The 13,272-nt window shown below is 38.4% G+C and overlaps 1 long non-coding RNA gene across 1 annotated transcript in view; it reads left to right on the forward strand.

Annotated features, from left to right (window-relative positions):
* The first annotated feature begins 618 nt into the window (after positions 1-618).
* LOC137152220 (uncharacterized) overlaps positions 619-13,272 on the forward strand; it is a 36,650-nt gene continuing 23,996 nt past the window's right edge. Inside the window, exon 1 of the long non-coding RNA XR_010919489.1 lies at positions 619-700. This is a non-coding gene — a long non-coding RNA (uncharacterized lncRNA). The remainder of the gene's footprint in view (positions 701-13,272) is intronic.

Here is a 13,272-nt window from a genome sequence, read left to right on the forward strand (position 1 = left end):
CTCTATATGCTAATCTTTCATAGTCTTTCCACAGATTACAGACATTAAAAAGTAGGGATGTGGGTCTATCTGTTTCTCTCTCTCTCTCAAAGCTTTTTCTTCCAATAGGAAACCATAGGAAGACATGAAGTGGAGGAGGATTCCTCTGTGTCTGTGGAAGCGGTATCCTTCCTCCCATTATCCCAGCAAATATTTTTGGTCGCCTGAATCTTTTCTATTTCTATCATATATAAAATGTTTCCTGTGCAAACACAATGGCCCCTGGTGGTGGTCTGTGCTACCATGCAGAGGCTGGAGCTAAATTCTTAAATTTGTCCTCTTTCTCCTTGGGTTGGCAAGGTTGGGCTGAGAAAGTTAAGTCCCAGTAAAGAGCCATTGTTTATTGCTCGGCTACTATGTCCTGCTAGGCAAAAATGGAATAGTGTGAACACAACTTGATAGCTTTTTCAAGTGAAGTGGATTATAAAATGTAATTTGCTAGGAGATAGAAAAGTTGAGTCTAAAGGGGTTAAAAAATTAAAGTTTTCCTCTTAGTTCATAGTATGGTAAACATAATCAACTGTTCTACTTCTTTTCTTTCTTGCCACTTTGCAGCTCCCCTTTTGCATGGGAAAACGAAAACAAACGGACCGAAGTAGTGGAACGACTATAGTGTCTCACTGCTACAGACCTTTCAGAAATGGAGAAGTAGGATGTCATGGTAATGCTTGTAAAATCAGTCAATGCTTGATAGGAGACAGTGATCCTGAATTTCAAAATTAGCTGTGCACAACTGTGTATCTATTCTGTGTGAAACCACTACTATTGTGCATGCAGATCAAGTCATTATGCCTACAGGTGTTCAGGTAAGTGTCTATATTTATAATCACTTAGCTGACCTGCATGTCAAAGTAGGGAAATTGCACACTCCTAATTTTGAAAATAGGTCCAGAATCTATAGATTTTTTTGCTTGGTGAAGTCTTGAGCTTTGGCATATGCATATATATAATATGGGGATTTTTCAGATAATAAATCAAAACAGCGTGTGCTACTTGTGTAATTCTATATCATCCAACAGGAGGTAAATGGCTAATGCCATAAATGCCATGGGCCTTTTTATTTGAAATATGTCCAGCATGTGTGTCTCTTCACTTCTCCTAATAATTTCCGAGCCTAGTAGTTCTCTAGAAGCATGAGTCTGTTTCAGGAGTCTCCTTTGAACTTCTGGGTCATTTGGTGTGACTCACTCTGAAAGTGAATTGGAACAAAAGCATGTATCGATTTCAAAACTAACTAAAAATAATAATGATCTGTGGTTCTAGGAAAAAAAATTCCTATTTAAAGGAATTAACAAAGAACAACTTCAGAATAATTGCTACTATTCAAAACATGAGGATTTGCAATGAGTATGAGATAAAAATGATCTCCTCTAATGTGGCTCAATGAGCACAGTAAATGGAAGGTGTTCGAATTTAGCTTGACTATTTTGCTTATCATTTAAGAATTATCTGCTTATCAGTGCCTTCAAATAAATAATTAGAGATTCAGCATTTTCCAGATTATGGTCTGGAAAATAGACTTTTAAAATATTTTTATCAAATATTAAGGATTGGTTTTAACAGATGTGACACAGTGTACCCTATATACACCCTTTATAGTGTGATTGTGTATTGTCTAATGCAAATTATGTCATGTAGGATGTTTTTGGAATGCTCATGACATACTGAACATTATTGTTATGGTAGTATGTTTCCTGCATTTGTCACATATGTACAGATATGAAACTCTGCTACATCATATCCCCAAAGGTGTGCCTCACATGGTTTGACTAGATACAGGCAGATACCAAGCAAAGTGAGGGTCACTCCTTGCAGAGGCATGCATACAGGAACAGTGGACTGGCCTGAACACCTTTGAGCACTTTGGCTCAAGTGGAAGAAATCAGGCCCATTGCCGGGTGTGGCTGGTCACCTGATCCCTAGGGGGGTTGAGGAAACTTGTTAAAAGCAGAGAGATCTTTGTCTGTGGCTCTCTTGGAATCCTTCTTCTAAGCAACACCAAAGACTGAGACTCTAGAGGCATCGCAGCCAGCCTGTGTGGTAAGCTGACATCACAGATAAACTACTGAAATATTAATCTTTGTTTAGGATGCGAGTTATCTTTTAGTTAGTTGTGACCAACTCCTTGATGCATTATTAAATCTCTTGATTTATATTACTCTGACTTATATTCGCTTAAAGTCCTGCTGTAGTCAATAAATGTATTTGTTTTATCTAAAACAGTGCATGTGGATTGAGTGTGGGCAGAGACCTCACTTAGAGTGACAGAGCTGGTGCATATCAATTTCTTTGATAAATTGATGGACAAATGTAAATGAGCTTTCAGGGTGCAATGTGCAGCACTGAACCCTGCAAGACAGCAGTTCCCGGGGTTGCATCTGGGACTGGGGATGTTTGGTGGGAGTCTATCCCATGAGTGGCTGGCCAGAAGCGCTCCTTCACTAGGTCAGGGACCAATTACTTGCGGGAGACTGGGCGTGGGCTGACCCAGGAGTTCACACAGCAAAGCAGGGTAGTTCGAGGCCCAAGAATGAGGAATTGGGGGAACACAGCTACACACCAGTCCAGATTGCAAGGGGGGGGAAGTCATAACAGATGTCTTTGTATGCAATATTCAGAAAAAGGACAGGAATCCTGCATCAGTTCTTTATCACAAAAAGGAGGGTAATGAAAAATGTGATTCTTTTTTCATGATACAGTGGGAAAACAGTTGGTTCACTTAAATATCTGATTTATATTGGACTTCTAACACTATATTAGAAAAAAACAAATATGGTAAGAACATGCTGGTGTGGAATTTGCTTCTGTAAAATTATTTCCAAATAAGCTTTGATATAAAGTGTTCAGTTCTCCCTCTCTGAGTAGACACCTTACCTGGAGGGCCTTGCTGGTGATGTGAGGAGTTCAAGTGGGCATATGCAATGCATGGGAGCAGGTACAGGTAGACTTAGTTTGTTCCTGTCTTCTATTTTTATGACTCAATGTAATTGTCTATGAGAGATCTTGTGTTACCGTGTCAAGTAGATTCCAAGCTTAATAGGTTTTATTAAATATTGGTTGTTGAATTTTATGCTCATGAAAGAGGATGACTGATAAGACTAGCAACAGGCAGGCATGGTGTGAGGAGATGATTGCAAGCTTTCCCCATGCAGCTCTACTAGTGTGCAGAAGTAGCTATTAAAAAGAGCATATTTGTTTGTAGATACCACAAAGTGGCTACTACTATCTCCTAGTTTTATACTTGTTTAGGGGGAAAAGAATCACTGGTATCTCAGTCCCTGTGGCAATTGTTCCCAAGTTCTGCCTTTTAAATGGCAACTACTGTACAACGTTCTTTACTCGCTGTAGTTTTCTCCAATTCAGAGGATGGTTAACTGTTGTGTGTAGGGATGTAAATGTGAGGGGGAAAAATGTGGTTGTTTTTATTTGTAGTATAAACTTGAGTTTGAACTTAGCTCTGCAGGTATGAAAGGCTGGTGAAGTAATCCACGGTGCCACCTAATTGAATTCTGTTTCCCAGCCTATGGCTGGCTGTTGAAATGTGCTCTATGTTCTCTCTTTTAATGTTATTTACAACTAAAAGGAAAGTCTAATTTCCACTCTATTTTCTTAGTACATGTTAAACATCATGTTACTTTCTAAGCCCATAATAATAATTCAGGTTGTAGAGGGACATGTTTTGACAAGAATATTACACATAATTTTTAAATTAACAGTTAGAGAACTCATGACTTACACATTTGACAGTTTTAGGCCTTGTCATTTCTAAAAGGCTGGGTAATCTGAACAAGAGATTTCCTTTAATTAGGTTTATTTACTGCTCCATAAAACGAAACAGCCAAAGGACCTTTAGTCTGCAATTTTGCATGGAGTAAAGGAAGGTATTTTAGATTGTGTTGCTTTATGATAGTAGTGTTCTTGCAGAAAGATGCATTCTTACACCAGGGCCATATCTGAAAATGCCATAGCTATCAATGTGGTGTCATTGTTTCCGTAATCTGATTTGTCTACTTGTTAATTTTCATGAAAATGAATGTTACTGTGCAGAAAGACAAAATAGGCATAAAGGTAATAGAGTAGTGAGTAGTACTGAAAAACTTCCCTAGTCGTTTTGGGCTAACAGTTATGCGAATATTTTAATGGCATACACTGATTAATCTGAGTTTACATAATCTAATAACACTCAAATATGTACATTCCCCAATGTTAAACCTTCATAAATGTTTATAATGAGTTCCACAAAACTGTAGCAAGGAAAATAAAGATAAAAGAATATTAATAAATGAAATAAACTGAAAAGGTGAAAGAAAGGGAGAATACTATATTTACAGAACAAATCATTTAAAGAGAATCAACTCTGTTAGTATGGGATCCATCCCATATACTAGTATCCACCTTGGGGCTGAAAATATGAATACCTCCTACAAGATAAGGACAAGACAGTTATGAAAACATGGGTTTGAGCTGATGTTAAATGTTTTCTAGGGGTTTTTAATTCTCTCACAGGAACTTGGCACACAAGAGCTTGGCATAAAATGCATTTTATTTTAAAACTTCCAGAATAATCTGCTTGAGTTCTTTAAATTGTTCAAGAAAATAATTCAAGTCCTTCAGTGAGTCAGGGCTCCCTTACACCAGTAGCCACATCTTCCTCCATGACCTATTTGTGCTCTTCTAGTTCAATACAGCTAATGATGTCAAAGAATAAATGCCTGAGAGCTGGAGATAGTGTTCTTGGCCAGTTTTGGAATGAAATTCCTGAAGAGATTAGATGAATCCAGAGTCTTAAAAACTTTAACTTATGTAATACCATCTTTGATAAAGCTTTCTTATCATAACCAGAAGGAGGTATAAATAAAATCTTTATAGATATCATAATCTTAAGGGAAGAAAAGCAAAAGATTCTTTGAAGCCCAGTAAGGACCTCACTATGCAGGTCTAATTTACCTGAGCAGGGCATACATACTATTGTAGGAAAATCCTTTAAGCAGATAAAAAGAAATACAAAATTATATGCAGAGGAAACTAGAAGACCCTTCAGAAACATGCAGGATTCAGAAGCCGCTTACTTTTTCTTGCTTTTCTTTCTGTCATCCATGACCTCGTGTTACAGCAACCAATACATCTGGCTTAGGTGAACCCAGGAGGACTTCCCTCTTCTAAGCCCATTGGTGCTGGCCATAGACAAGAGTGGATCTTACCTTTCCCTATCCTCATCACGTAATATCCAAGCACCTTCCAGTAGTGCATTAAATGATATCTGACACGTGGTTGGTTCTGTTTCCATCTCCTCAGAGATGTGATATCTGGTATTATGTTTGGTAGAACTTTTTAAAAAATATACGTGCTGCTGTATGCATGTGTGTTAGAGAAGGCCAGGTCAAAGAAATGCCTCGTGCACTTCGAGGTTTGTAAGGGTCCTCAGTTCCTGTGGGAATTCATTCTATAGGCTCAGGCTGGCCCCTGGGAAAGCTCTGTCCCCTGCACAGTCGAGCTTTGCTCTGGTGATAGAAAGGTCTATTGTGGCTGGAGAACAGAACGGTTGAGCACGGTCTTCATCCTGGCATTTTAGATGATCTTTTAGGTATGCTGGGCCCAGGCTACTGTTGTCTTTGCCCCTCCATCACAACAGGGCTCATTCTTTATAAGTTCTATTAAAAAGAAAATTAAACACATAAAAGCTAGTTCTATTGTGACTTTCTAGTTTTTATCACCCACCATAGGAAATGGGCACACTTCCAAGACAAGCACTTTGTTCATTTTGTCTTCCTCTGTCCTCTTAGTTCTGATTATAGGTCACAACTTCCTCCGGGAAGGGGCCTAGTCTTTTTTTATGTTTGTCTTGTTCCTTTTTGTGATGTGAATTACTTGTAAAGATTGCCACATGTCTTGCATTTGGAGGAACCATTCCAGTAACAATAATTTCAGGCTAGCACAATGCTTTCCTGTTATATCATTACAGCCCGTGTTTGTTTCATTAATAGCATTGTCCTGTTGTGGTGCCAAGCTCCTCTGCAATTAAGAATTATTACTTCATGTTTCATTGTAACATCACACTGTTGGGACTTTACCACATGCTTTTCTCACTAGAACAGTTCTTTCATTTATAATGATCTGAAAGCGAAAATAGGTGAGGTTCACGTGAACCTAGTATGGATCTGGCCTAGACTGTGATGCCTCTCTACAAGCCTCTTGCTCCCAAATTAGCTTGGTCTTTTCCCCTTACACAGTACTATCCTTCTGGAGAAGGAAGCCTGGTGACTTGCTAAGAACTTGCTAATGTCTTCAGGACAGCCAACTGGTTTCTAAGATCTTCAGTGAGTGGCCAGCTGGTCCACTCCTCTAACCTTAGCCTCTGAGTAATAGAGAGGGGATTGTATATATTGTGCATCAGTATCTGTGATGTATTACTCAGTAGTATCTAAGTCATTACAGCAGTCTTAACAGTATTTACTTCTATCATGTTGGAAGCCCTACAGTGTCAGTAAAGCTTATGAAGATATTCACCAGGGCCAGAGAAAATGTTCCTTTATCCAGAAAGGGTAGTGTCACATTGAAAGGAGATATGCATGTAGATTGTATAGTTTTTATCCCATTGAAATGTCTTCCTGTGTTGGAGTTTATTGAAGTTCCTGACTGGCTCAGTTTCTGTGATGCACACTATGCTTCTCTTCTCTTCTTGAAACAAATTATAGTTATAATATTTCAAACGTGTATGTGTGTGTTAAATCTTCAGTGTATGTTTGCAAGAAAACGTGCATGTATTTCAGGGTGTTATAAGCAAAGAGATTGCTATTAAAAGCACAGACTGAGATCTATTCCTTGGAAAGCTTTTTCTATAACTACAGTGTTCTTTTTGTAGGCATTCTCTTAGGTGAGGTCATTGACATTGTCTCCACATAGTTTTTGTTTATGCTAATTTATAATAGAGCTATACTTGGAGATGTGCAATTAGATGAAGTCTGGATAGTGATTTTTATATAATCTTGCAGCAGAAGAAACTTTATGATATGCAGTAAAACTCTGGAATGAGAAGTTTAATTAGGTAATAATAATAATAATTAATACAAAGCTTTGTTTATTAACTAGCCAGAAGGTTCTAATAATCTGAATTTCTGAGAGCGCTTTGGCAGGGAAACAGAACTGTATTAGTATAGTTCAAAACTGATTGATTTTAGACTAGATGTAATCTGAATGCTATGCAAAAATTGAAAATAAAATAAGGTCTGGAAAATCTAGAGACGTTTACAGGTCAGTAGTAAACCTTTTTAAAAGAAACATATCCTTTTTAAAAAAACCAGGAAATTGTACTTGGGATTCAATAAAAAGGATGGGATTTAAAAATTATTCATTCCTAGATCACTGATCAGTGGAGTTACTGATTTAGGGATTTATTTGTCCCACAAATTTATGAGCATGTAGATTGGATATATCAATGAATATTGAATGCTATGATGAGCTTTGCTTTTCTCTATTCTTGTGGGCTCACTGTTTGTGTTACTTTCCCTTAGTGTTCTATTTGCAATTTAAATAGACTCTCATCTAAGTCACACCAACTGCAGGTAAACAACAAACTTGACTTAAGAATTTCTCTGTAGAAAGAGACAGACTTAGGATGACCATTACTGCTCTATTTTTTTAAGGCGATTCTCATAGTGGACTAAAAATGTAACAGCTGTCTCTTTTACTCTATCCCTCTGTTAGGGCATTCATAGCCTGGTTTTCCTCTCATTTACAGTTCTATAAATCAGAAATAACACTGAAGTGGATCATGGAATTAAACTGGTGAAAAGCCATTATAAATGAGCAGACCCTCAGAGTCTCTGTCTAATCTCTGCTGCTGGATTTTGGGGCCATATTTTCTCAATGGCCTTTAATGCTTCTGGTGTAAATTTTGCAGCCACATTTTTACGTCTGGAAGACCTCAGTTGTCTGCATGCCAACTGCATTAGCAAATCTAAGTGAGGTCATTAGATCTCTACTGCAATTATGCATTTTGCATGAAGAAGTTACAGGTTTACTATATACAAAAATTTGGCTGCAAAATGTCCTGGAAAGAAAATGATCAAATTACACTCTCAAATGGATGGAAAATATACAAGATCTGCCAGAGAAGTCCCCTCCCCCCGCATGCTTCAGTCTTGAGCAAAAGGGTCTAGTAAATGATGCACAGAAATTGTGTTGACATTTGGGTCTTTGTGACAGAGCAACTTGTAGCATCGTGGTCACTGAGACTGCTGCATGCTTGGGAAGACTACAGTCTTAATTGCAGTCAATTAACCAGGTTCTGCTGGGGATTACTGACACTTGAGAGGCAATTGCTAGGTTAATAAGGCAATTGGCTCAGTAATTGGGAGGATGTATATTTGAGAGGAACAGGAGATACAGGAGGCTCAGAGGGTGAATTTGGGAAAGGAGAGAGAGCTGCTGTATACCTGTGGTTCGTTATACTTTGAAACTGAAGATTAAATGCACATGTAGTGAAGGGAAACAGCCTGTGTGTATTTGTGGCTGGGAGACCATAAGAACAGGGAGGTCAAGGTACTCACAGGATAGATGAAGGGACTCCTACAATCTTTCTGTTGGAAATGCAAGTATGGCTTGTGGAAAGGAAGGAATGACAAGAATCAATCTTGCACACCATATCTTTCACTTTCTTTTTGTGCTGCTTCCAGAAGGAATCTAGAAGTAAGAAATGCAAACTATCCAAAGCGTTGATGTGTTCTGTATCTCCACTGTATATGAGAACATGCTAATTTGTGGTGACCCTATGGGTCACTATTCCTGGGGTACAGAGCAGTTTTGTGCCAATAATGCGCATGAAAAAAGATCTAGATAAATTCATGGAGGATATGTCCATCAAAGGCTATTAGCCAGGATAAGCAGGGATTGTTGTTTCCCAGAAGCTGGGAGTGGCCGACGGGATGGATCACTTGGTGATTTTCTGTTCTATTCATTTCCTCTGAAGCACCTGGCATTGGCCACTGTCAGAATACAGGATACTGGGCTAGGTGGACCATTGGTCTGACCCAGTATGGCCATTCTTATGTTCTTATTTATTGACTCTTGTTTGTTATAAAATTCATGCTGAAGTTGGATAAACCTTTACCTCATTTGGACCTTTCCTTCTGAGCTAAACCACACCCACTGGTTGCTATTTACAATGGGACTATTTGTGTGAGTAATGCTCACAAATGTGAATCAGAGAATGGCAATTTGGTCCATAATTTAACCTAGATTTCCTGGGACAATAAACGACCTTTATGCTTTCCTGTAATGGAGTCTTTCAATTAAAAAAAGATTATAGGGTAAAAAGAAAGATGATAATGTAGCCGGAAGTTGCCTGTCTTCTACATCTCTCTCTGTCCCTGTACTGCCATGTGTGTGTTTTTCTTCCCAACTCCTTCTCTTTCCTACCATGCATCCTTTTTCTATTGCCAAGACTTTTTCTGTTCAGAGACCCCTTTCCCCACAAGCAGCTGGTCATCTTTCTCTGTTGCAGGCTCTTCTCTTCCCACACTTGCCTCTCATTTCATCTGCATGTCTAATTGAAGCCCACAGTGCTGCTCAAACAACTACCTACGCTGGCACTTGTCCTTCCCTTTCCTTCTTCCAACACTGCCTGATTAGGGAAAGAAAATGTTATTTATCATTTAAGCTCTCTCCCCTTGCTCCTGCATTGCTAAAAGAAATTTAATATCCCTGCTTTTTTTCCTCTCCCAGATGACTTCAACACTTTTTCTAAATGTTTTCCTGCCATCCCTAGATTAAACTATTCACTAAATACCAATAAAACTGCACGAAGCTGCAGACTGAATAAACATAAGTGTTCCTTTGAAGCTAGTCCCATCTGGCAAATAAAAGAATAGATGTGTCAGCAAGGCAAGCTTAAGTTAGAGTTCGACCAAAAAAAAAAAAAAAGGATACTGCCACCAAAACAAAAACTCAATTTTGCTTTATCTAAGGAGCAGGAATGGTAAAGGCGGGTTGGGGGTGGGAGGGAATGTCCTCAGAACTCTGATGTATTTGTGGTATTTTCTGTCATTGTAGCTGTGTGAGTCTCTCTGAAGTCACCTGGGAGTGCTTTACTTCCTCCCTTTTTATAAAGCCACATGTCAAAAAAGGGTGTCAGGCTTTGACTTAAAAGAGGAAGATAGTCTGAATTAGGTACACTCAGAGTATTCTTTTCAGGGAAGAAAAGAACAACGTGTAATACTCCTGTCACACATGTACCTGATCTTACTGATCTTGCTGTTTGTCAGCCCATTTTTGGGAGCTGCACTCTCCACTGTGCCTTGCCCCTTTCTCCCAACTGTCTTGTTCTCCTAGCTTTAAAAATCCTGATTTTTCTTACCTTCAGTCAAAAATGCCATCTTCTGCTATTTTGTTTTCCAGGCCTGCTTTACACTCTCCCTCTTTCTGTCTCTTTGCACTTTGTGACAATTTCTAAGGAGCCAGTATCTTTTGGTAGCTGTGATGTGTGGCAATTATCCCCTGAAGCAAACTCAGTTTAATCTACAGGTTGAATAGTGAGAGAGAGAGCGAGAGAAGAGAAATCCTAGTTACATATGAAAATATGATGCTTATTAGATAATGCCTATCATATAGCCAGCTTCTCTGGTTGCATTGTAATAAATCATGTTTTCTTAATAAGTAGTGAGTAACACTGTTTCAGATACAATCCTTCTCCCATTGTGAAGATTAAGATAATTATGAAATCTGTACAGAGCTCCAAATTGAATATTTACTCCAGTTATGATTTTTATTACATTTGAAATTCTAATCTGAGTTTAGTCATAAACCCAGATACTTTATGCTAAACAGTTTCAGCAAAGAGTAAATTCACATACTTTGTTTTACAGAAAGTATTAAGTCAAAAAGAGGAATTTTTTCCCTCTTCCAGTACTGATATGTATTCAGTTATCTGCTTTCTTTGAGCTAAATCTTGTTACATTTGGTATAGGTAAAACTTTTTCAAATATGTCCTAAAACCAGTCATCTATTCATTTGTTTGTCTTGTTTTCCTTTTAGTTAATAGGACATTTAGATTGCACTTCTTCACTCTACCGCTTGGACTGTACTTTATAAATATGAAGAAAAACACTAGTCACCCCAGATACTATAAATGCTCTGACCCTTTTCCTCCTTAAACACAACTTTCCATATTGCTGCCTGTGTATCTACATAGTTGAAATTCAGCTATAGCAGTATGTGTGCTGCCAAATCTAGACTCTTAAGCCACTGGGGACTTCATTAGTAGATGTCTTTTTTGGTTCAAAGATGGCATTTGAGAGTTTTAAAACTCTCAAGTTTACTAATTAGCTTACCTCAAAGGACTGTCTTTAACATTGTACAAACCTTTTTTTATTGATGTGGGCATTTGCACACAACTCCATGCAACTTAAAGTACCCCAGTCCCCATCTGTATTCAAGGACAAATGCTTTAAACCTTGAGCCATGGTACAAAGGCTTCTCTTATCTATTAGCTCTGCTTTATCAAAACTCTTTTTCTCCCTGTTTATTTGAGGATAAATAATCTAAAACCATGTACTGAATTTATTAGTGAATGGATGTTGTCCACATGGTTTCAGGTTTAAAAATCCATGTATAAGTAAGTTCCTCACATAAGTGGAATTATCAATCAGTCCCTAGTAGGATACTAATCATAAAACGTTGACACAAGACTCTATTAATCAACTATTAGTAAGGGATTTGTGCATTTTCCCTGGTGTGTAAATATGCTCATCAGGTCTGCATATCCAAATGTGCTGTTTGTCAAAAAATTGTCCAGCTAGCAGAAATTCTTATTACTATCTTTCCATTTCCATTGCCACAGAATGCTGGTAGGCCCTGAGAAGAGGAGGACTTGCCTTAATAAGATCGCAGGTCCTCCCCCTGTGAATTACTATTATATAGTTATTCCATTTTTAAATACCCCTCCCACAGAAGTATTGGGGATTCCTTTCCTTGGCCTATTACCCTGATCAGCTTAGTCGATTCCTGTGTAGCAGGATTGTCTGAAAAACACCATGCGTTAGGTAATCAGCCCTGGTGACCAACTTGAAAATCAATGTTTTTATTCCAGTTGGTGTTGTGACAATCTGACTTGCTCTCATGGAGCACCTTCCCTTTTTACTGATGGAGAGCTCTATGCAGGTACTTAACTGTTATTTTGGACAGTTGGGCCCTGTTTTTCTACATGGGGCTTCAAATGAGGGACAAGGCACTGGGAAGACCTTGGCTGTGAGGCTGAGTCTTGAGGTCTATAGTAGCAAGTTTTGCTCTATCTGCATGGAGCAGTATTCAGCATACTGGTGCAATCTGTAGGTATCATAGAAGTTGATATGAAGTCATTCAGTGTACCCGCCCCCCCTAGTTCCAGCCAATGTTGAATAGCTCCTTAGGGTGCCCATCTAGTATTTTCTTTTGTCCAGTTCTAACTGACCTAAACAATGGGGCTTCTACCACTTCCCTTGAGAGACTATTCCACAGCCTAATAAAACTTGCACTCAGGAAGTTCTTCCTGAATACTTCAGCCTAAATTCCTGAATTGTATCTAATTATAGGCTTTTCTATCCCTCTGCTAGTATACTTAGATGGAGCCTGTTGAGAATATTCTAATGAAAGTGCGATTCTAAAATAGTGGTTGGACATCATCTGTATATGCCCTGCTCTGTCTTTGAAGGAATGAGGGGAAGTCGTGGTTCTTTCTTTTTAGATCAGGTAGGCACTACTGATCCTATCTCAGAATGATGGCTGCTTATAGTAGAGTATTCATCTACTTTTATTATGGATTACCTCTGGTAGAGCTGAGTCTCTAAAATGCTGTACAGTTTGGATCCAGAGTAGTGGCTAAAATATTTTGCTTAGGCTCCAGTATTAAAAGTGGATTTACTACAAATCTTTTATTCTCTTCTCTTTATCATTACATTTAATTCTTTGTATGTAGATAGGATTTTATGCACACCTCATTTCACAGGTACAGTGCCAGCTGGCTATGCATTCTGAGATTTTGGAATGCTGACATACTTTGAAACTAAAACTGCACTTTAACGAAAGATTACTGTCACCATGCTTCTTCCAGAGAACCTCCTTTTTATTCAAAGTAGACATGATCTGACTTAGACTTTTCTTCACTCACACTTTATCTGGTACTGTGAAATGGCACTTATCGACAACGAACATGTATGGATAAGGGTCATTGTTTGATGATGTTTGATGTGCTCTAAACAT

Source organism: Emydura macquarii, unplaced genomic scaffold (assembly GCF_026122565.2).
Source record: "Emydura macquarii macquarii isolate MOO-44397 ecotype Brisbane River unplaced genomic scaffold, CSIRO-AGI_Emac_v2 contig_1146, whole genome shotgun sequence".
Taxonomy (NCBI): Eukaryota; Metazoa; Chordata; order Testudines; family Chelidae; genus Emydura; species Emydura macquarii.